This window comes from Bidens hawaiensis, unplaced genomic scaffold (assembly GCF_021521415.1).
Source record: "Bidens hawaiensis isolate Kalapana, Puna unplaced genomic scaffold, B.hawaiensis_p1.1 tig00002477_1, whole genome shotgun sequence".
NCBI lineage: Eukaryota > Viridiplantae > Streptophyta > Magnoliopsida > Asterales > Asteraceae > Bidens > Bidens hawaiensis.
The window spans coordinates 2,185,053-2,209,418 of NW_027491136.1; the positions used below are offsets into that span (position 1 = coordinate 2,185,053).

At 34.9% G+C, this 24,366-nt stretch overlaps 1 pseudogene; it reads right to left on the bottom strand.

Annotated features, from left to right (window-relative positions):
- Nucleotides 1-16,555: 16,555 nt before the first annotated feature.
- LOC143619480 (mitochondrial uncoupling protein 1-like) lies at nt 16,556-22,764 on the bottom strand (annotated as a pseudogene).
- Nucleotides 22,765-24,366: the final 1,602 nt, after the last annotated feature.

Sequence of the window (24,366 nt, forward strand, 5' to 3'; positions counted from 1 at the left end):
TTTAAGTTATTTTAACAAGTAGTTATAATAGCTTAGACCTAGTCGAAAGTATAGTCTTTAACCTTGAAAGATGTCTATATTCTAACTAATGTTTTTACAAAGGAAGTGACATTACTTTAATAACAAGTAATGTTATCAAAACTATCTAGGATGGACATGTAGTAATTGGAAGGGGGATATCATTAGTAGTAAGTTTCTTGTCTAAGGAAAGTAATTCATACAAATCCTAATCAACCGCGGGGCTTTTTTACTTACCTGGAGAAACTTACCAACGTGATTGAGCCTATTAGGCCAAAGTATGCTATCCTAAATGTCATATATAAATACAAGTATATTTTCATAAACAACTGTAACTCTATCAAGGTTAAACCAAGCTTAAGGTTTGCAGCTTAATCAAGAAACACCATCAATGTATTTATGCAAACCTATTTCAAATATAGATTAACAGCATATGGACAGGAAAGGTTTTCAAACATCACCGAATTAACAACCGCAAGTGAATAAGTTAAACCTTTTATAGACAGACATTTTTACTCTTGTAGTAAAAAGGTTGTTTATTGCAAAGAATCCGATAAATATTTGCGTGAGATGACATGATATTTAAAATCGTTAGAATTCAAAATAGAAAATAAAAAGAAACTCATAACTATCACACATGTGTCTAGATCCATACATAACTGACTAAATAGGCATGCAAACCAAGTAAGTCATAACCGGTTCTCTAAACAGGGTTACATAGCTCGGGGAATTTTGTCTCCAAACAGTTGCTATATGACTCAGAGAAATCTTGAATCGTGTGTGTAGGGCAGTGGTGCTATAACAGTTGTTAATTTCAAACCCGAAAACCCGACCCATTTTAAATTTTCGGTTTTGTTCATATATATATATATATATATATATATATATATATATATATGTTAATCTCAAGTTTCATTCCATATATTTTATGTGACATTCGTCATTTTTTTTTATTTGAAGTTGTATTTGTATTCGTGTTTGTTAAACAAACCCGTTTGTCGTTTCGATGTATTCATGTTTATCGTTCATCATTAATATAATATTTACGAGGATTTAAGTCTATTACTCGTTCGTTTTCTTTTTCATTTTGATCGATTATCGAAACTCCGAGGTTTAGAGTTTTATTAAATTAAATCGATTTGCAAATCATCCGGGTATAGTATGGAAAATATCCAAGAACTATAACTTTCATCTCATTATTAAAACATTTTAAAGTTTAAGGCTTAAAATGTAAATATACTTTAATTTCTGTTTTAATATAACATGAAACTTGAGGGACTGAATGCGTAAATTATTTTAAATTATAATATTTTAATAAAATAACCCAGCCTCCCTACCCAATCCCGTCGCTTTCAGGCGGTGTGCTCTGGCGACCGTAAAACGGTTCCGGCCAGCCGTAAATCCATCAAAATCCGCGTTCTAATCCAATTAATGCTCATAACAATCGTAGACTATAACGACAATCCCAAATCAACGACTAAAATATCTTGTAGAGTCGCTTGACATGATCTGTTTTGATTAAAATATCCTTTTGTTTTAAAATTGTAAATATTTATCAAATATGTCACAGTTTTAGAGAGAGAAATGAGTTAAGTTTAACTCACCAAATATATTTTCACTTTGTTGTTTAAGAAAAATAAAAATGAGTCACTTGACTTATCAAAAAGATTTTACTTTCCTTTAAGAAAATCAAAAAGTTGTTTCAAAAGATATTTTCCCGTTTAGAGGGAGTTGGATAATTTAAAAATTATAAAATTATGAGAAATTGACCCGACCTTTGGAAAATGATAAGAAATTGCCTTTAATGATCTTAGCACATGAAAATAGTAGATCAAAAGCCAACAAGATCATCGATTGATGTGTAGATAGGCTTGACAAATGAGTAAACGTCAGAGTGATATAAACTAAAATACCCTCCTATGCTAGTGGTTATACGTTTATGAAACGGTTGCATGACTCCACGTAAAGTTATATCAATGAAGGCAGAAATGCAAATAACATGCCATAACCAAGCCTCTCTTTATGTAACGCCCGTTAATTCCGGTTCGAAGAGTTAAAGCTTGTAAAGTATGTATTATTCTCGGGATTTAACCGACGTTTCTAGGGAGCCTTTACGTCATCCCGGTACGTTAAAATTATGTAACTTTCATCCAAATTGCCTTACACTTTATACTTGAGGGGCTAGAATGAAACTTCTAATTTTATATCATAAAACAAAAAGAATCCTAACCCTCTTGTGTGCCGATCGGAGCTTAGGACCCCTCCCCCTGCTTGAAAATCTTATGTGCAGCCATGTTTCAACCGTAAAAACTTCAATTCAAGGTCGGTTTTATGATTCCCCATGTCTTTTACACCTTAATTGATCATATTAACGCGCTTATTGGTCGTTAAGGTTGAGTTTTGATGATAACAGTTTGCTGACAGATTCGTATACGTTTATTGTAGGGTTTGTAACGCGATGATAATCCATTGTTTTTGATCGATTCTTGATTCCATGATGTTCTACTTTGAGTCTAGTATCCAGAAATGTATAATACGTAATTTTTGGTCTAGATTTGAATGGTTTTTATGAATTTATAAAATCGAGTGTCAAAGCTGATGCGGGATGACGGATTCTGGTCTGTCTTCCCGACGTCATAACCCTTTTTTGACAGGTCCAAATTGGTTGGTTACACTTCTGGAAGTTAGTATTTTGAGTTAGGAACCAAACCCAATTGGAATCATTAAATTTTTCTGGGTAATGATTTTTATAAAAATAAAACCATTTTGTTGCGCACTGAAATAGCTGCACATACCTTTCTGTATTGGAGGAATTTTTATAAATTTTGTGTCCACTAGAAAAATATAATAAAAACATTTTTATAAACCTAAGACATTTACTAAAGTCTGGTAAAAATTTAATAATTTATTTCAAAGTTTATCCTATATAATTAAATCCATCTTCGCATGCTAAAATCTGCACGTTTTACTTGTTATTGATCGATAAGTTCGTTTTAGGCTTAACCGGTGGATGTTCTATTGTGTTCTTGTCGGGGCTGTTTGAAGTGAGTTTTTGCACCACAATCTTCCTAGGTATGTCCCGTGTATCATACTTAAAGATCATGTTCATAGGTGTTCGTTAAGTTGATCAACTAGTTGTAGTTTGATTGTTATGTTCGGTTGTCTAGAATTGTAGTTTGGCGCGTTTAACGCGAGGGTTGAAGTGATTAACCACCAATTCAGCTCGGGGACACTTGGTTTGATGTATGGGCTGTTCAAAATTCATTTTTTATAAGTTATGGGGCTGAATTGGTTATCGGTTACTCCAACGGGTCGGTACAACGCGTAATTTCATTTATTGAGTAGTTGGTGCGTCATACTTGCGAGTTACCGACCCATTTGACTCGTGTAGCGTCGTGTGGACTTGTTGGCTATGATTTTATCATGTTGGGTCCACACGGGGCTAAGTTGAATGTTAATGGCCTAAACAACTCTTAAACGCGCGTATCGGTATCACCTAGTGCTTCCGGGGGTAATTTGGGAATTCTTTATTCCCGGGAGTACCTAAGAGTGGATTTGGTTAATTGAAAGGCTTTAGGGGCTGAGGTAAAATAAAAGAGTATGTGTTGGGCCTCGGGCCAAATTGTTGGGCTTGAACGGCCCGTTAGGCAAGTGTGTTCCTACGGTCTAGTTAGTAACGCGTTGTGTATAATTTACAGGCCCTTACTTGTGAGTGTGCACTTAGAGATTTCCTAGCTCGTTGCTGGTGTTTGGTTGATCTCAGGTGAGTTCATGATGCCCCTTGTCACTCTTTTAAATTTTGGGCTAGCATGCACACCTAAGTGTTTTCTTACTTGATGAAATGTTTTAAACGGTTTTATATAGGCTTGCTAGTATATGGTAGGCCTTGAGATGTTAATATATATATATATATACACACATTATTGTTTGGCCTCTATTTGGCGAAGTTGTAGTTGTTTCGACTACGGATATTGCGTATGCCTACTTTGTGTTTGCATGCATTGAATGTTACGTGTTTGGGTTGTACGTTTGATCGACCCTGAATGTTATACGTGGATGATTATATATATATAGGGATGTACTTGAAATGATGTTTATATATATATATATATATATATATATATATATATGTATATATCTTTGTTATATGTATGTATGAGAATGTTTAGTCTTCGGTACGGTGACTTAATGGATGCACTCTTTTTACTTTAAAAACTTTTGGTATGTCTACCATATTTGTTATTACTGATATTATTTACTTAAAACTTGAACTCACTCAGCTCAAGCTAACTTTGTGTGCAAGTTAGTGTGAGTTTCAGGTTAGGAAGAGGATGCCTTATCGCTTGGACGTACACGAAGCTACTTGGACGGTGAAGGTCATACGTGGATGGAAGAATGTACTTTGAACAATTTGATTTTAAATAGTTTTATGAATTACATTTAAAGTTGGTTTTGGGCAAAATTCCCGGGTTTTAGGGAACTTACTTCACTATATATGTTTTCCGCTGAATTTCCACTCTGAGATATTTGTTTTAATGGAAGAAACCGTTTTCAAGTTTAATTACTTTAATCTATAATTTGTATGAATACCAACTGTGGGGTTTAATGTGACATTCGTCAATTTCGGGTTTTGTTTGTATTCGTTTCTGTATTTGTTTATTATGTAAACCGACCCGATTTGTAAACCGACGCTTATGTTATAATCAAAATGATGGATTTATGTTACAGTATTGTTTCATACTTGTTGGGTCTTGAAAACATCCTACCTTTATTTTTATTTTTATTTTTATTATTATTATTATTTTTGTTGTTGTTTTGTGTTTTTGTCTTGATCCATTTTGCATGAAAACTCTTGTGTCTCACACCCATATTTGACCACCAACATTACCCTATATATACACCACCTTTGCTCTTCATTTTCCCTTGCTACAACTCAAAAAAAAAAACTCTCTCAAACATCAAAGATTCAAGGTTATCTTCTTAAGTGTTTTTGAAGGTTTTAGTCTTTCATCTTAATTAGTTTATGTAGCCTTATTAATACTTGTTTATGGTTGTGCAACATATATATAATATACACCCCTTGTTTACCTTTGGTAGTTACTTCTCCGATTCCGGTCGGTGAGGTTTCGGACCTCATAAGGCAAGGCTTCATGGAGGACTTCGTGTCCTTGATATATATACATCTATATAGCTTGTTCAAACATATTAATCTTGCTTATTTTAGTTTGTTGGTCATGTTTACAAGTTCCATGGTTATGGGTTTTTAAGAGTCTATGCTTCGGTTTAACCGTAAATAGCTCTAAACCGTAAACCGAACTTTGTTACTAGTTTTGTTAAATAATTGTTTAATCATACTTATTGTTAGATATAAGTTTCTAAAATCATTTTTACAAATTCTATGGTTATGGGTTTGTAGAATCTTACCTCGGTCTTAACCCGAAACACGATCCGAACAGAAAACCGAACTTTTGTTTAAAGACTTTATTGTTAACTTTTGGTTGTAAAACTTAAAGTATTTTTTTTATTTATACATTATTATACAGGTTCTTTAGTGTTTGGACATGTGGAAACCAAACCGATTCTTACTCGCTTAAGACACACAAGTGTGTTTTTTTTAGCCATCAAGACTTGTATATTTCTTTAAAAATAGTTACAAATTGATTTTTAAATATTTTTTAAGTACTTGGAAATGTTGGATCCAACTTGATCTCATAACAAAGTTTGGATCGAAAAAACCGAACACTCGCATAACGTGCGTTGTTAGTTCTAAAACAATGGAACTACATACTTGGTTAAGTCTTATTAAATTTTATTGAGTTATCTCATAACATTCAATATTTTGGAAAGTTGACTTTGGGTTTGACCAATTATCAACACCCGAACCGACAACCCGAACACTCGATAAAAAAAACCCGTTTCAGTATCTTTATTCCAAAGGGATTTGCATTCATGCATTTTATCCACCTTATTACTTAACATAGGTTGAGTAAATATTAAGGTTAGATACTTTAACCCGGTTTCGAACAAACTTACATTTTTAAAGGGTTATTATTATAAATTCTTAAATAGTTACATTTTAAAACCTTGAACTTTAATTATTTACATTTCTCAACATTTATTTTGTTTAAAGACCTTCAAGACAACCTTTCTAAATTCAAGACTTCTTTTCTTTTTAGGCATTGTGCGTTAAACTCGTCGTTCCGACAAATCTCCAAATTATCATCTTTCAAGTTTACTACTTGAAGGTGAGTACTTCATACCCCATTTTCCATCTTTTATTTTGGGGGTGACATTTCATACTTATTCAACAAAATGCTTTATATTTGAATCTTAAACCACAAACGTAGTTGTATACTTTACCTAAATAATTGCTCGATTTGGTGTTCTATGCTTATATGCCTATGTGTTTATCGCTTTTGGTTGGTGGAACTATAAAATCCTAGACTATTTGGCATCCCCTTATAGCAAGGTGTCGTTAACGTAATGCAATTAACGATAACTATAAAATCCTAGACTATTTGGCATCCCCTTATAGCTAGGTGTCGCTAATGTGTTTAGCGATATCTATTTATCCAAATCACCACTTTTATTTATCGTTTCGTATGCAAGTTTTGTGGCTATCTTTATTATATACTAATAAGATTAAACTTATGAATTGCTCATCAACCTCTGTGTTGACAAACTTTATTTATGAAATGTTGCAGGTTTGCATTTTGGTTGATTTATGATTGTGAAGAAAACGACATCAAAGACCTTAGGATATTAGTAAAAATGAACAATATCAAATTTGCCATATTTTGTGATTTCTTGTTTTTGGTTATTTTATGGATAATTGTTATGTGACATTTTCGATGTTATTAAATGAAATGAGTTTTTAAATACTATCACTTTAATTGGTGTCATGTGCTTATGGACAATCGTTACACCTCGGCATGTTCCGCCGCCTTTGGTCGGGGTGTGACAGATTGTTATCAGAGCCCTGACAATAGGATAGGTGGTTAGACGTAACGACCTAGTATTGTTATGCTTAGGGTCCTATACGTGTGCTCATACGTGTTTACTCTATTTTGATTGTTCATATCGCATATTATTTATAAACTTGTTTAAAATTCACCAATATCCCAAACGTTCACATACACACACTTTCATAGTATTTCCAAGGTATCCTTACCTTAAAACGCAAAAAGTAGATTTTCATTGTGTTTTATGGATTACAAGATTAACTTGGATCCCGTTGTTTATAATCCCTTAAAGGTTGCATTTATATCGTGTTCGTAGCCCTCATTGGAAGCGAGACATTATAAAACGACCATTTGACAAAAAGATTCCAAGAATCGAAGGTGATTTACTTACCTGGATTGGTGGGATTATAGTGCTCGTTTTCTAGACCACAAACCATGTTATACATGTCAATACTTTAAGTAGTCGAATGCGAGCGTTCCGGTCGCCATCCTAATTTTTTGGTGTCAAAACAATAGAACTACGGTGATTCGTGGACTAGTGCTTTGACATGACGTTGTATCCCGATTTATGGTGTTATTATCGTTATTTGAGTCGAAAACATGAAAAAGTTGTGGTGATTCGTGCACATGTTTAGACTCCAACGTTGTGTTTTATAAAATTTTTTTTGAGTTGGAATATCAAATCATGGTGGTTCATGTACGATTTTCCGACTCTATAAACCTCAAAATCTCAAATTTCCCTCAAAATCTCAAAATCATTTACGATTGTTTCCGGTTTGTTGTTTATATACAAAGATTTACATTATATCTAACACTAACATCTACTCCTCACTAACTCTATGATTCACAATCAAAAAGAAAATTTAACTTCACCTTATTCTTATTTTATACACTCTCATATCCATTTCTTTTTACCTAAAACTTATTCCATTTCTTTTTAATCTTTTATCATGCCTCCATTAAGACCGCGCAAGAGCACCAACCGACGTATGGCTGCTTTTATCGTCAAGCAAATGGCCGTTGTGATTCCCGAACTTGTAACTCAAATCCAAGCTACCCAACCACCTCCACCCGTTGTTGCACCCGTTGAACCCGAACCCGTATCCTACACATATAAGCAATTTACTAGTGCCAACCCAACCGAATTTTGGGGTACGAACTGTGCGACTACCTTGTTGCAATGATTCGAGTCTATGGAGAATGTGTTTAGATATAGCGAGTGCCCCGAAGCGAAAAAGACAAATTTCGCTTCAAGCATGTTTAGAAAAACCGATCTAACATGGTGGGGTAGTGTCATGCATCTCCAAGGGTCGGAAACGGCTATGGCTCTTCCATGGTCCGACCTCAAGGCACTCATGATGAAGAAGTTTTGTCCCAAACACGAACTTCAAAATCTTGAGGAGGAATTTTGGAACCTCAAGCAAGATAGTGGTGATAACGCCGCTTAATCACTCCGTTTCCACGAGTTGAGCATTCTCGTCCCTCATTTGGTTACCCCGGCTGAGCGTGAGCTTGAATAATACATTGGGGGTTTACCTATGCAAATCCGGGACTCAGTCATGAGTAGCAAACCCGTGAATCTTGAGGATGCCATTACTCTAGCCGGTGCGCTATCGGAGAATCATGTGAAAGCGGGTACCCTAACCCTCAAGAAACCAAACGAAAAAGCCAAACCCGAGCCCGCACCACAAGCCAAGGTTGAACCCGCACCACAAGCCATTAACTACTCCAACTTTTCCCGTCACAACAATAACAACAACAAGAAGAAACCCAAAACCAACTACCGAAACTATGCCGTTACCCAACCCCAACCTCAAAAACAAACCCAAATTCCAACCCAAACCCGAAAACCCTATACCGGTACCGCCCCACTATGCAACATTTGCCAACTCCATCACCCACCAAACATGCCTTGTCGCCATTGTACCATTTGTAACCGACTTGGTCATCTCAACACCACATGCCGATCCGCACAACGAACCCAACCTAACCAACCAAACCAACCAAGAACTTTTCCCCAAAATAATCAACACCGATATGCACCCTACCCACCAAACCAACCTCAACAACCCCGAGCTTGCTACAATTGCGGTGACCCTAACCATTTCGCAACAATTGTCCTCGCCTCATCCTTACTAACCAAACCATGACCGAACCTTACTACCAAACTCAAGCTTACCAAGTTCAAACCTACCAACCTCAAATTTCCCAACTCAAGCTTACCAAGTTCAAGCACCACCTCCTCCATCACCGCAAGCACCTCAAGTCAACCAAGGCAATCAAGAACAAGCTTTCATGATGAATGTTAATCAGGCTCAAGCGGCAAACGATGTTGTGAACGGTATGTTTTTAGTGAACCAACATTTGACTTCCATTTTATTTGATACGGGTGCCGATAGAAGTTTCATTTCTTTGAAATTTGAGTCGAAAATTGCCGTGTCTCGAACCAAGCTTTCCCGGTCGTTTTCTGTTGAAGTCGCCAATAGGAACTCCATCACCATAAATTCCGTCGTCCGCGATTGTACTCTCATTCTTGTTAACCATAAATTCTCCATCGATCTCATCGGATGCAAATGGGAAGTTTCGATGTCATAGTAAGCATTGATTGGTTATCTTTGCACCGTGCCGAAGTTATTTGCTTCGATAAATTCATTCGCATTCCGCTTTTCAACGGTAAAATCCTTAAGGTCTTCGGAAAAGCTACTTCGAGAAGGCTTAATCTCATATCGTGCTCTCAATCGCAAAAATACTTACGCCAAAAGTATGCTCCGCTTCTAGCTCTCTTGGCGACAAAAGACAAAAAGGAAAGGAAAATCCAAGATATTTCTATTGTTCATGATTTCCTCGATGTCTTTCCCGACGATGTCACTGGTCTTCCACCCGTTTGTCCGATTGAATTTCGAAACGATCTTGTGCCCGGCGCGATGCCCGTGGCCAAGGCTCCTTACCGTTTAGCCCCGTCAGAAATGCAAGAATTATCGAACCAACTCGAAGAACTTTCCAATAAAGGTTCCATTCGTCCTAGCTCTTCTCCTTGGGGCGCTCCTGTTCTCTTCGTGAAAAAGAAGGATGGTTCGTTTCGTATGTGCATCGATTATAGGGAACTTAATAAACTCACCATCAAAAATCGTTATCCCTTGCCACAAATCGACGACCTATTCGACCAACTTCAAGGCGCAACTCGCTTCTCCAAAATCGATCTTCGATCAGGTTATCATCAATTGCGTGTTCGCGAAGAAGACTTTCCAAAAACCGCTTTCCGTACTCGATATGGACATTTCGAATTTTTGGTTATGCCCTTCGGGTTAACAAATGCACCCGCGGTGTTTATGGACCTCATGAACCGCGTTTGCAAACCATTCCTCGATAAATTCGTTATTGTCTTTATTGATGACATTCTCATCTTTTCCAAATCCAAAGCCGAACAAGAGCATCATTTGCGTTCCATTCTCGAACTTCTTAGAAACGAACGACTTTATGCCAAGTTCTCCAGCGAATTTTGGCTCGAGCAAGTTCAATTTTTGGGACATATCGTAAACAACAAAGGTATTCATGTTGATCCCGCTAAAATTGAGGCCGTTAAGGATTGGAAAACTCCAATGACTCCCACGGAAATTCGATCCTTCCTCGGTTTAGCCAGATATTATCGACGTTTCATTCGAAACTTTTCCAAGATCTCTTTGCCTCTTACCTCCCTCACTCATAAAGGAAAACCATTTGATTGAGGTTCGAAGCAAGAAAAAGCCTTTTGTACTCTCAAGGACATGCTTTGCAATGCTCCCATTTTAACCCTTCCCGATGGAAACGACGATTTCGTGGTATTTTGCGATGCCTCTCATCAAGGTCTTGGTTGTGTCCTCATGCAACGAGGTCAAGTCATTGCTTACGCATCAAGGCAACTTAAGGTCAACGAGAAGAACTACACGACTCATGATCTCGAACTTGGTGCCACTGTTTTCGCTCTCAAAATCTGGAGACATTACCTTTATGGTACGAAATGTGTGGTTTTTACCGATCATAAAAGCCTTCAACACATTTTTGACCAAAAAGATCTCAATATGAGACAACGACGATGGGCCGAATTACTTAGTGATTACGATTGCGAAATTCGTTACCATCCCGGTAAAGCGAATGTTGTCACTGACACCCTAAGTCGAAAGGTTAATGTTAAATCCGTTCTGCTTCTAAGCGTTGTCGTTCAAACCGATCTTCAAATTCGAATCTTCCAAGCTCAACGTACCTCCGTTGAAGAAGGTAACATGTACGAAGAAATGTCATGTGGAGCCGAACTTCAACTCGAAACCAAACCCGATGGTCTTTTGTACTTTCTCAATCGTTTGTGGGTTCCAAATCGCGATGACCTTCGTACTTGTATACTTGACGGAGCTCACAATTCGCAGTATTCCGTTCATCCCGGTGCAGATAAGATGTATTTCGATCTTCGTGCTACCTTTTGGTGGCCGGGTATGAAAAAGGACGTAGCGTTATTCGTATCTAAATGTCTTACTTGCTCAAAAGTTAAAGCCAAACATCAAAGACCTTTTGGTCTACTCGAGCAACCACCGATTCCCGTTTAGAAATGGGAAGACATTGCTATGGACTTTATCACTAAATTACCCAACACCCAAAAGGACAACGATAGCATTTGGGTGATCATCGATCGTTTGACCAAATCTGCTCATTTCATTCCGATCCGCGAGAAGTATTCTGTCGAGTAGCTTGCTCAAATCTATGTTCGAGAAATCGTGTGCCGACACGGTTTACCATTGACTATAATCTCTGACCGTGATGCTCGTTATACCTCTCATTTTTGGCGTTCACTTCAAGAAGTTTTAGGAACACGTCTCGATCTTAGCACCGCTTATCATCCTCAAACGGACGGTCAATCCGAACGTACAATACAAACTCTCGAGGATATGCTACGAGCATGTGTTCTTGATTTCGGTGGGAATTGGGATTCTCACATTCCGTTCATTGAGTTTTCTTATAACAATAGCTACCATTCGAGCATTGAGATGGCTCCTTTCGAAGCTCTTTACGGTCGTAAATGTTGTTCTCCGATTAGTTGGAACGAAGTCGGTGAAGCTCAAATCACGGGACCCGAAATGGTTCAAGAAGCCACCGACGTTATTGATCGAATCCGTAAGAACCTCCTAGCCGCTAGAAGTCGTCAAAAGAGTTACGCCGACAAACGGCGAAAACCGATCGAATTTAATGTTGGTGATCTTGTCCTTCTAAAAGTATCTCCTTGGAAGGGGGTAGCCCGTTTCGGAAAGAAGGGTAACCTAGCTCCTCGTTTCGTTGGTTCTTTTAAAATCCTTGAGCGTGTTGGAAAAGTAACTTATCGACTCGAACTACCAGAAGAACTTACCGGTGTTCATCCGACATTTCATGTTCAAATCTTAAAAAGTGCTTAGCCGAGGGTAATCTCCATATACCTCTCGACGAAGTACATGTCGATGAGTCGATGGTCTTGGTTGAACGACCCGTTGAGATCATGGATCGCAACGAGAAGAGAACCAAGCGTAGCCGAATTCGGTTAGTCAAAGTTCGATGGGAATCACGGCGCAGCGCGGAATTCACTCGGGAGCGAGAAGACAAAATGAAAGAGAAGTATCCACATTTGTTCGCAGCATCGTCTTCGTCTTAATTTCGGGACGAAATTTCCTAAAGTAAGGGATACTGTGACATTCGTCAATTTCGGGTCTTGTTTGTATTCGTTTTTGTATTTGTTTATTATGAAAACCGACCCGATTTGTAAACCGAAGCTTATGTTATAATCAAAATGATGTATTTATGTTACAATATTGTTTCACACTTGTTGGGTCTTGAAAACATTCTATTTTTATTTTTATTATTATTTATTTATTTATTATTATTATTAGATTTTTTTTTTGTTTTGTGTTTTTGTCTTGATCCATTTTGCATGAAAACTCTTGTGTCTCACACCCATATTTGACCACCAACATTACCCTATATATACACCACCTTTCCTCTTCATTTTCCCTTGCTACAACTCCAAAAAAAAAAAAAACTCTCTCAAATATCAAAGATTCAAGGTTATCTTCTTAAGTGTTCTTGAAGGTTTTTAATCTTTCATCTTAATTAGTTTATGTAGCCTTATTAATACTTGTTTATGGTTGTGCAACATATATATAATATACACCCCTTGTTTACCTTTGGTAGTTACTTCTCCGATTCCGGTCGGTGAGGTTTCGGACCTCATAAGGCAAGGCTTCATGGAGGACTTCGTCTCCTTGATATATATACATCTATATAACTTGTTCATACATATTAATCTTGCTTATTTTAGTTTGTTGGTCATGTTTACAAGTTCCATGGTTATAGGTTTTTAGGAGTCTATGCTTCGGTTTAACCGTAAATAGCTCTAAACTGTAAACCGAACTTTGTTACTAGTTTTGTTAAATAATTGTTTAAACATACTTATTGTTAGATCTAAGTTTCTAAAATCATTTTTACAAATTCTATGGTTATGGGTTTGTAGAATCTTACCTCGGTCTTAACCCGAAACACGATCCGAACCGAAAACCGAACTTTTGTTTAAAGACTTTATTGTTAACTTTTGGTATTTTTTATTTGTACATTATTATACAAGTTCTTTAGTGTTTGAACATGTAGAAACCATCTATGAACTTGTTGTGAGATGGAAACCGAACCAAACCGATTCTTACTCACTTAAGACACACAAGTGTGTTTTTTTAGCCATCAAGACTTGTATATTTCTTTAAAAATAATTACAAATTGATTTTTAAATATTTTCTTAAGTACTTGGAAATGTTGGATCCAACTTGATCTCATAACAAAGTTTGGACCGACAAAACCGAACACTCGCTTAACGTGCGTTGTTATTTCTAAAACAATGGAACTACATACTTGGTTAAGTCTTATTAAATTTTATTGAGTTATCTCATAACATTCAATATTTTGGAAAGTTGACTTTGGCTTTGACCAATTATCAAGACCCGAACCGACAACCCGAACACTTGATAAAAAAAACCGTTTTAGTATCTTTATTCCAAAGGGATTTGCATTCTTGCATTTTACCCACCTTATTACTTAACATAGGTTGAGTAAATATTAAGGTTAGATACTTTAACCCGGTTTCGAACAAACTTACATTTTTAAAGGGTTATTATTATAAATTCTTAAATAGTTACATTTTAAAACCTTGAACTTTAATTATTTACATTTCTCAACATTTATTTTGTTTAAAGACCTTCAAGACAACATTTCTAAATTCAAGACTTCTTTTCTTTTTAGGCATTGTGCGTTAAACTCGTCGTTCCGACAAATCTCCAAATTATCATCTTTCAAGTTTACTACTTGAAGGTGAGTACTTCATACCCCATTTTCCATCTTTTATTTTGGGGGTGACATTTCATACTTATTCAACAAAATGCTTTATATTTGAATCTTAAACCACAAACGTAGTTGTATACTTTACCTAAATAATTGCTCGATTTGGTGTTCTATGCTTATATGCCTATGTGTTTATCGATTTTGGTTGGTGGAACTATAAAATCCTAGACTATTTGGCATCCCCTTATAGCAAGGTGTCGTTAACGTAATGCAATTAACGATAACTATAAAATCCTAGACTATTTGGCATCCCCTTATAGCTAGGTGTCGCTAATGTGTTTAGCGGTATCTATTTATCCAAATTACCACTTTTATTTATCGTTTCGTATGCAAGTTTTGTGGCTATCTTTATTATATACTAATATGATTAAATTTATGAATTGCTCACCAACCTTTGTGTTGACAAACTTTATTTTATGAAATGTTGCAGGTTTGCATCTTGGTTGACTTATGATTGTGAAGAAAACGACATTAAATACCTTAGGATATTAGTAAAAATGAACAATATCAAATTTGTCATATTTTGTGATATCTTGTTTATGGTTATTTTATGGATAATTGTTATGTGACATATTCGATGTTATGAAATGAGTTTATTAAATACTGTCACTTTAATGAGTTTATTAAATACTGTCACCTTAATTAGTGTCATGTGCTTATTTTATGAATACAATTTTAGATTTGAAGATAAGGTAAGGGATGCGGATGCTCTTAATATTCATATGCTCTATAATTTTTGTGCAAATGTATGAAACAGAAATAAGAAAAGATAAAATTAGCGTGTGAGATAAAAAAATAAGATAAAGAATGAGATGTAAGAGCATTCTCAGTGGTTTCTTCAAATTATGTGAGAGAGTTATCTATTTTTTAGAGATTGTTAAAAGTGATTGTGAGAAAGAAGAGAGAAAATGTTACTGTTCATGGTTAAATTTGGAGAAACACACTGTTCATCTCTATAATTTTTTAATGTTTTTTAAAGTGGTTGTAAGTGAAAGAGAGAGAAAAGGTAATGATAAAAGTATAAAAAAAATATTATTTACTTGAAAATGAGAGAAAAAAGATGATGTTTTTAGTAGAATTATAAAGATGGAGATGGAGAATCGACCGGGAATGCTCTCACATGTTAAACAAAATTTATTGAATTATAATATTATAATAAAATATATAAAAATAAAGAGGTGGGGAGAGAGATTCTTTGAATCTTCTTATATATTTGTGGCTACCCATGTTCCAACATTTTCGTCATGTTAATATTGTATAAACGTTTTTGGTTAGTGGTATTAAAAAATTAAATAAGACGAGGCATGGGTTCGCATCCCATGGTTATATAAAAGGTGCAATTTAAACAAAGAATCACAGAGTTTGTGAGTTGATGATAATAATAATAATAATAATAATAATAATAATAATAATAATAATAATAAATGTACAACATGAGGTAATCAAAACTAACTGTGTACTTTGACCAATTATAGTACAACATTTGACCAATACTTACAAGTTCCCACCAACTATTTATTTCTACTTACATCATGTCCATTCTAATGAGAATACTCGGTTAAGCTTTGTGAAATGGAACATTAATCGTCCAGGTGCGTCCAAATGCATTGACATAATTACTTGGATATGTTTGACATATTATTTGTACCATAATCTGTAGGGCTAGCTAATTAACAATAAACTCCACAAACAAAACTAATTACATAGACGACCTATTTATACTAATTCTAAACTAGTGCTTTACCCGTCCGGTGGACGGGAATATAAATACGGGAATGCAGCTACTACGTTAATTGTAACAAAATTGTCAGTTTAAAATCAAGAATTCAAGATATGTGATCCATTTGAGTAACTACTTTTCTTATTTTTAAATTATAAAACAAAAATATTTGTGTAAACAATGCAACATAGCACACAAATAAATCAATAAGTTTACATAGCAAGAAAAAAAAACAAATCAGAAAAAAAAGTTGTAAATGTATAAAGTAATAAAAGATCACGGATGGTATATTTGTTGATCTAATAGTGCTCCTTAACTATGTCTTTAATATTACAAAACATAAACTCAAACGTGTGCCAAAAGTTCAAGTCAAAATAATGGAATGAACCTTGGATCCATGATAACATTCCAAACAACTTAATCGTCATTTGGTCCTTATATACCTAATTGCTCCTTATAAATTGGACACAAAAGCTTACATAAGTCTTAAAACAAAACAATCAATTTAGCTTGTGTAACTTGAATCTCCCATCATTGTTGATTTGAACTGCAAAAAGCTTCAATACTTTGCAAAAAGCCCATTTCACTTAGAATAGTACCTGTCTAATGTCTTGATCCGTTAACCAACACAACCATTTTCCTACTTCTTAACATAAAACATAAAAATCAATCAGTGTATTATGTTCAAGAATGTGTACAAAACTAACATGTAATTTACGGTTGCATATTAAACTCTAAGTACCACATCAATTGGGGACCCGATGCCAACTGCAAAAACCAAGCTCCTAATCCAGATAACAAATGTGTAAGAGCGTTATCTGTGAACCAAGGGATCTTCAGAACTGACTGCATTCATGGATAAATTTAAAAATTCAACATTGGGCCTAATGCTAGTCCATAAAGTTTTAACCCCTACATAAAATAAACAAACTGCTTATAAATTGGTCCCTATATTTACTAAAACTAAAAAATAAATTTATAATTTTATGGACATGTGATAAGGATCAAAAGCATCTACCTGTCTCACTATCGTTGAATAAGCATTTCTTGCTCCAGTGTACGTCTTGGCACCCCAGCTGGCAGTTTTCCTTCAGCTTGTAGGCGGACCTTTACAAGATCCGTAGGGTTTGCTACAGCAATTGCAAGAGCACCTACACAATACAACCAAATGACAAATAACTATCAATATAACCATGATTGAAAATCTCGGTCCAAAACTGAATTGTGTTTACTATATTATCACCAGTTGTGAGGCCAGCAAGTATTTTAGTGGTCAACGGAACATCTCCAACAAAGTTATCAACAGCATACAAGTTCTTAATCTGTTAGCAACAAAAGAGCATGCTTCAATTCAGCCATCATAACATACGCGCGCGCGCGCGCGCGCACATATATATATATATGGGAGAGTTCAATCACAATATTTTCTTTTTTTTACTTTTTATTTTATCTACAAGGGTATTCAAGTAATTTGGAAATAAAAATCTGTTTACATTTTCAACCTATATCCCTTAATTATCTCTTTTATTAGTTTTATGAGGTGATATCATAATTAAGGATGACAGGTACACTGCTGATCTTGCATCAATTGAAGCCCCAAAATCCAATAGGCCGATTGGAATAATGGAATAACAACGATTAAGGATCGACGATAACCAAAAACCCTAGTTTGGATTCGGACAGTGGTATCGCCTTTGGTTCTTCACCCGGTAGGACGAACGTTCTTTTTTATGAAGTTGTTCTATGGATCACTCAAGGTAAGAAGTTCTTAATCTTACCCCTATAGCCTCTCATTTGGGTGAGAAATCAAACTATTTCATTATGTCTTCCACTATCTAATTGTTTATCATTTCTTTTATTAGGTGTTTGATTTATTGGCTGACATAAATAAGCTACATATATAAGGCTGGATGAATTGATTTAGATGGAATTCATTATTACTTTGCTAATCAAAGTCCGCAGACAATGCGAGAACAAGGATAATTCACTTGGGATTTTTCTAAAGGTTATGTCGTAAATTAGATTCTTCTGGTGCGCCAATCACTTTCAGCTAAGCAAATGGAGGTTGTGCCACAAATCTAATCAGATAAACTTTGTATGATCAATTGTAAAGATGAATGCAACAAGTGAATTGACAACTTACATATATGTAGCATGTTATCGATACATATATGTAACATCCACCACTCCATATATGTAACTTATTGGATAAACTTTGTATGATCAATTGTAAAGATGAATGCAACAAGTGAATTGACAACTTACATATATGTAGCATGTTATCGATACATATATGTAACATCCACCACTCCATATATGTAACTTATTGGATAAACTTTGTATGATCAATTGTAAACATGAATGCAACAAGTGAATTGACAACTTACATATATGTAGCATGTTATCGATACATATATGTAACATCCACCACTCCATATATGTAACTTATTGGATATATGCAATTTTCACAAGCTACATATATGTAGCATGTTAAGTTACATATATATATAACATGATACATATATGCACTTTGAATACCGGTATGAAAACTTAATTTTAAGGTCATCACCATGTATGTTTTCCAGTTGTGGCATTCATATTTTTTTTATTGTTTTTGTATTATATAACGAAGCCAACTATCAATTGAGTTTACGCATCTTTCAATATTATATGTTTTGATGTTTTTGAGTCTTCCGCCATATGTTGTTTCTCCATATGTAGCTACCACGAATTTGTATGGATTGAGTTTATTTTCCTTATGTATTCTGTTATAATGGATGACTAGTTACATATATGTATATTATTTCTTCTTTTCAGAAATGCAGTACTAATATATACTTTGCGGTTAAAGATAATGATCAACTAGTTACGCATATATATGTGGGTGATAAATCAAATAATGAGATAATGTTCATATGAAGTCAGGAAGATGATGTTACATATATGTCATATGTGTACAAATATGTATATTAAATGTGCAGGTGAATTATAAAGAGAAGATTGATTTTAGAAATTTTAGGAGAGAAGAGAGAGAATAATGATTTTTGTATTTCCGATTTGCCCTTTTATCATTAATTAACTTCCTTCATTTTGGTTTTATTTACAATATTGCCATTATGATCCTTACCATTTATCTAATATATCAATGGTCTAGATTTAATTTAGTAGTTTTTAAGAAAACCATGATTCTTAATGACCTATACATATATATATATATATATATATATATAATAAAAATACCGGTTCATAGAGGCCTATTGTTAAACCTCCATACAAGCATTCAATTCCTCTCCACAAAGAAGCAAGACTTTCTTTCTTTGCAATAGTAGCTACAGTACCCAACATTCCCCTATACTTTGGTAAAACCATTCCATCTCCTACAATCCCTTGCTTTTGAAGTGTTCAGTAGAATTTTGCAGATCTAACAACATCAAATTATAAGTTCATATAACCATTAAAAGCTAATTAAACCATAAATACTATGTTTAAAAGTAAAATACTATATTACAAACTATACACTATATAAAGAATGCAACAAATTAACAAAATTATAAACTATACCCTTGTTAACTCTTCAAGATTTTTAAGATGAAAAATGCACCAAATTATTAACCAAATAAAAACCAGGTGAGCAACTCCATTATCAAGTTAACTCTTCAAGATTTTTAAGATGAAAAATATGCCTAAAATGATTCAAAGAATCCTACCAACTGGAGCACTAAAAACAATAAACGTTGATGCCAGAAAGTAGATATAATAACTGTTTGTGGACGAACTGAACATTGATGAACGAACGAACATGAACAATTTTTTTTTCAGTTAATTGAAAGAACACAAACATTCATTTTGTTCGTTCATTTATGTTCATAAACATCCGTTTATGTTCGTTTATTTGCATTCTTTTATGCTCATTTAATATATAATAAATACATAAGTAGTTAAATTTATATAAATATATAAACATTAACATAAAAGGGCTCGTTTAAATTATATGTATACGTTTATTCTATTATGTTTTAAGTATGTTTTTGTTCGTTTAGGTTTTATATGAACGAACATGAGCATGACCGTGTTCTTAATGAACGAACATGAACACAAAAATCTATTCAATTATATGTTCGTGTTTGTGTTCGGTTAAAGTTAAATGAACGAAAACGAACCCGCCTTTGTTTGTGTTTATTTGGTTCGTATACAACAAAAAAAAATTGTACTTTTGGCAAACTCTTCATCTGGAAGAACACGGGAGACATCAAAACTATCACCCAAAATAAAACCATACCAGATTTCAAACAATACTGCTTGTCGTTTTAACTTTTAAAGTCTACCAGGTGGTTTGGTCAACGCCCAAAAATCTAACGCCTAAACTATTCAGTATTTACTCAATACAATACGCAATGAACATCCCTAGCTTCCAAGCTAAAAACAAAATATTACTTATGATATACTAATCATGTTATTTTTATTTATAGTACTCGTATATTCTACATATTACTAAAAATGATTCATACATAATATTAGTTACCTTCATAATGTCGAACTTTACTCCACGATCAGTGTATGCAACATCTTGGTTCATTGTTATGGTATCATACAACTTTCGAGACTTATTCCAGCTGCACCTAATTTCTCACCTTCGGAGACGACCAAAAGGAAGAGGAACAGTTACAACCGATGTTCGCAATATTTATTTAAAAACTAAGTTAAAATCTTTCGATCTACATGCTCCATCAAACCACGCATGCAGAATGGTAATTAACAAAGTCCTACGTATAATTCCTGCTAGCAAATTCATTAATCTTTACATTAAAATATGAAAAAAGATATAATAATAATAATAATAATAATAATAATAATAACAACAACAACAATAATAATGACTTACTACATAATCTAGCAGCACCATCCTTCACTTGCCATCCGAATAAGAATCCAAATATGCATATCACATGGCGTGTGACACAATCCATTATTCTGTTCAATTTTGATCTGCAAATAATGTTGATAGATAGGGTTCATAAGTGAGTTCAAATGAGAAAAACAGGGAGAAGCTCGGTCACTATGATCATGACATCAGAATTGAAATAAAACAAAGCATGAAATTGCAACCTCAGCCTATACTGTCAGCGAACATATTTTTTTGGCTATAATGTTTTTTGACAAAGAGATGGAGAGAGGGATTTACTTACCCCAAGCAAAGAAGACATTTGACCTTTCAGCTTTGAGGCTCAATTCTCTCAGGGAATGACAAAGGTGGGAAATATTTTGAGGAAGAAGACGCACCACCACCACTGCTATTGCTCACATTCTGATTGTAATTATATATTGTGTCTTGATGAGCACCTGTTTTTCTCAAACACGCCTAATGGAGCAATCGAATTTAAAACTCAACACCAATTACAGAATTACCCTTGCTGTGAAAATTATAACTTTACTAACAAAAGAGTGGCCGAAGTGGTACCAGATGTAATCAGCTGATGAGCGATCGACTCCACTCCTTCCCGCCCACGAGGCTCCATGGAAGATGTTCTAACCAACGTAAACAGAGTCAAAATAACCAAAATTAGGCTAGGGTGGCTAATCAAGAAACACATATTAAGTAACTAAAAGAAACTAAACATCAAATTCTCATAAAGGTGAGATGGTGCATAACGATGAACATATAACACAGGCAAAATGGCAAATTCTGACAATCTTGAAAACGCGTGATATTCAGAAAATGATAAAAGAAGTTAAAATATGCATCAATTATTATTATCCATATAATAATAGTCTATAACTACTGATTTAATTGGTGCTGGTAGCATGAGCATAACCAAAAGCATTTATCATTAAAGCATGAAAATCTTACTTGACATTTAACAACACCATATCCAACTGCCTCAACAGTTTGCTCAAGCTCCTCAAGATTCCACTTAGCAGCCTTACCTAATAAAATTAAAATATTAATTAGACTTAGCCCATCTTATTTATGCTTTATTCGAATAATAAGCCAAAATATGGCTATACCTCGCTCCACAATAGTTGTTTACAACGAACTTTAGCTAAATCAGGCAAATCAACCAACTTAACTACTTCAGTATTACGAGTTCTTCCATTTTCAAGCTGGCACCGAAAAACCCTTTTGCTTGAATGTGCTTTGAGCATATGATTAGACGATGTGAGTAAATAATGGAACCTTTTTAGGATTAGGGATTGAACAAAGAGGAAGATGATAATCATTTCCTGATGCGCGCACTAATCTCTTACGGTAAGTTGAATTACTCCATCCAACACAAGAACCTTCCCATACGTTGCAGACTGAAACAAAAATCACCACACATTTTATCATAAAGTGACAAAGAAAGAAAGTGCAAAAATGATAATTCAACTACCTGAAATACCATAAGTTTGTGGTAATCAGATTTGCCCTCAAACAACACTTTTTCCACCTTCAAAGAGTGTGTTTCTCCTGCAATATCATTAGTTTGTACATTATACTGTGTTCATAACATAATTCTTTTATTAATTTAACAAAATAAAACCTATCAGTAATCAACCCATGAACGAAATTAACCACCTTGGCATCCTTTAATGATCTAAAAATCAAAAGTGTACTCACTATATAATATCAAATTAGCATCAGATTCATAGAACTTAACAAAAAAAAATTATAATCAATTTAGAACAAAACCTACCAGGCCACATTGGGCTAATTACGGTTAAGTCTTACATGTGTATGGAATTACGGTTTATGTATTTCATCTCTTTTAACTTACAGGTTCAACAAACAAATAAAGTGTTGGCGAGTGAGCCCTAATCTATGTGGACTGATTTTCCATTAAACTGAAACAAAAATAATCTGATAACAAATTTCAATGGTATCAAAAATATGTGAACAAAAATCTAAACTGTGGCTGATAATAGCAAACAAAAGGCCTACAAATTATTATCATTAAAAAATAAGAAAAATATTAAGAAACGGAGAGAGTAAATTAATGGGTAAAATCGATTAACATAAAAAATACCTTCAGGAATTAGAAGACGATTATCTCCTTCATTAGCAATCGTCCTCGATTCTATCTCTGTCAGATCTCAACATCGTCGTTAATTTTTCGTAACTCTTAAGAGATTCAATTTTTAGAGAGAAACGGGAAGCCATCTAGAAAGGAGCGAGGAATGAAAAACCGTAGCGTAGCGTATAAAGAGATTCCTTCTCAACTGCTCTGGAGGAGGAAGAACGTGGGCAGGAGCTGTACAAGTTCAAACATTTTGACCTTTGATGTGTACATGAGTCACAAGAGTAGCTAGCAATATTATTTTATATGATTTGAATCCATTATATATCCTTACTATAAGTAAAATTCATCTCTACTCATAACTATCACCATTACATAACCAAGCTCTCTTTCTATATTTTGAGATCATAAATCAGAAGATACATGCATCATGTCTTCCTCTGAAAACTTGAAGATTCCTCTCCAAGAAATAAAAGAGGTGACTAACGGATTTGCTGAAGAAAACATCATCGGAGAGGGTGGTTTTGGCACAGTGTACCAAGGCCACTCAAAACAACATGGCATGCTCACCATAAAGTGGCTGGATCCTGTGCGCGCGCGGACAAGGAGACCACGAATATGGGATGGAGGTTACACTGCTTTCAAAATATAAGCATGAAAACCTTGTATCTCTTATTGGATTTTGTGTAGAAGATGGCGAGAAGATCCTGGTTTACAAATATGAAGCAAATCAGAGTCTTGACAAGTTTTTGCATAGCAAAGATTTATCCTGGATGTGTCTGTCTTCAGATTTGTATTGGCGCTGCCCGTGGGTTGAGGTACCTCCATGATGAAACCGGATCTGGACATGGAGTTATCCACCGCGACATCAAGAGTTCTAACATCCTCTTGGATGAGAACTGGAATGCCAAGATTTCAGATTTTGGACTGTCTAAAATAGCTATTACAAATTCGGCCAATTCAGTTATTTTCACTACTGCTTGTGGAACACATGGATACGTTGATCCACAAATACTATACGGTGGCATCACCCAAAAATCTGATGTTTATTCTTTCAGTGTTGTATTGTATGAAGTATTGCTTGGAAAACTTGTAGCTAGTCCGGGATATCCTGGTGATGGTCGTTTTACTGTCAAAATGGCCAAAAAGCATTACGAAGAGAACACGTTGCGTATGATGATTGATTCTGATTTAAGAAATTAAAATGAACTCCAATTCCTTGATCGAGCATATTTTCAGCAATTGCCTATCAATGCTTGGAGATACGCACAGAAGATCGACCTACAATGAG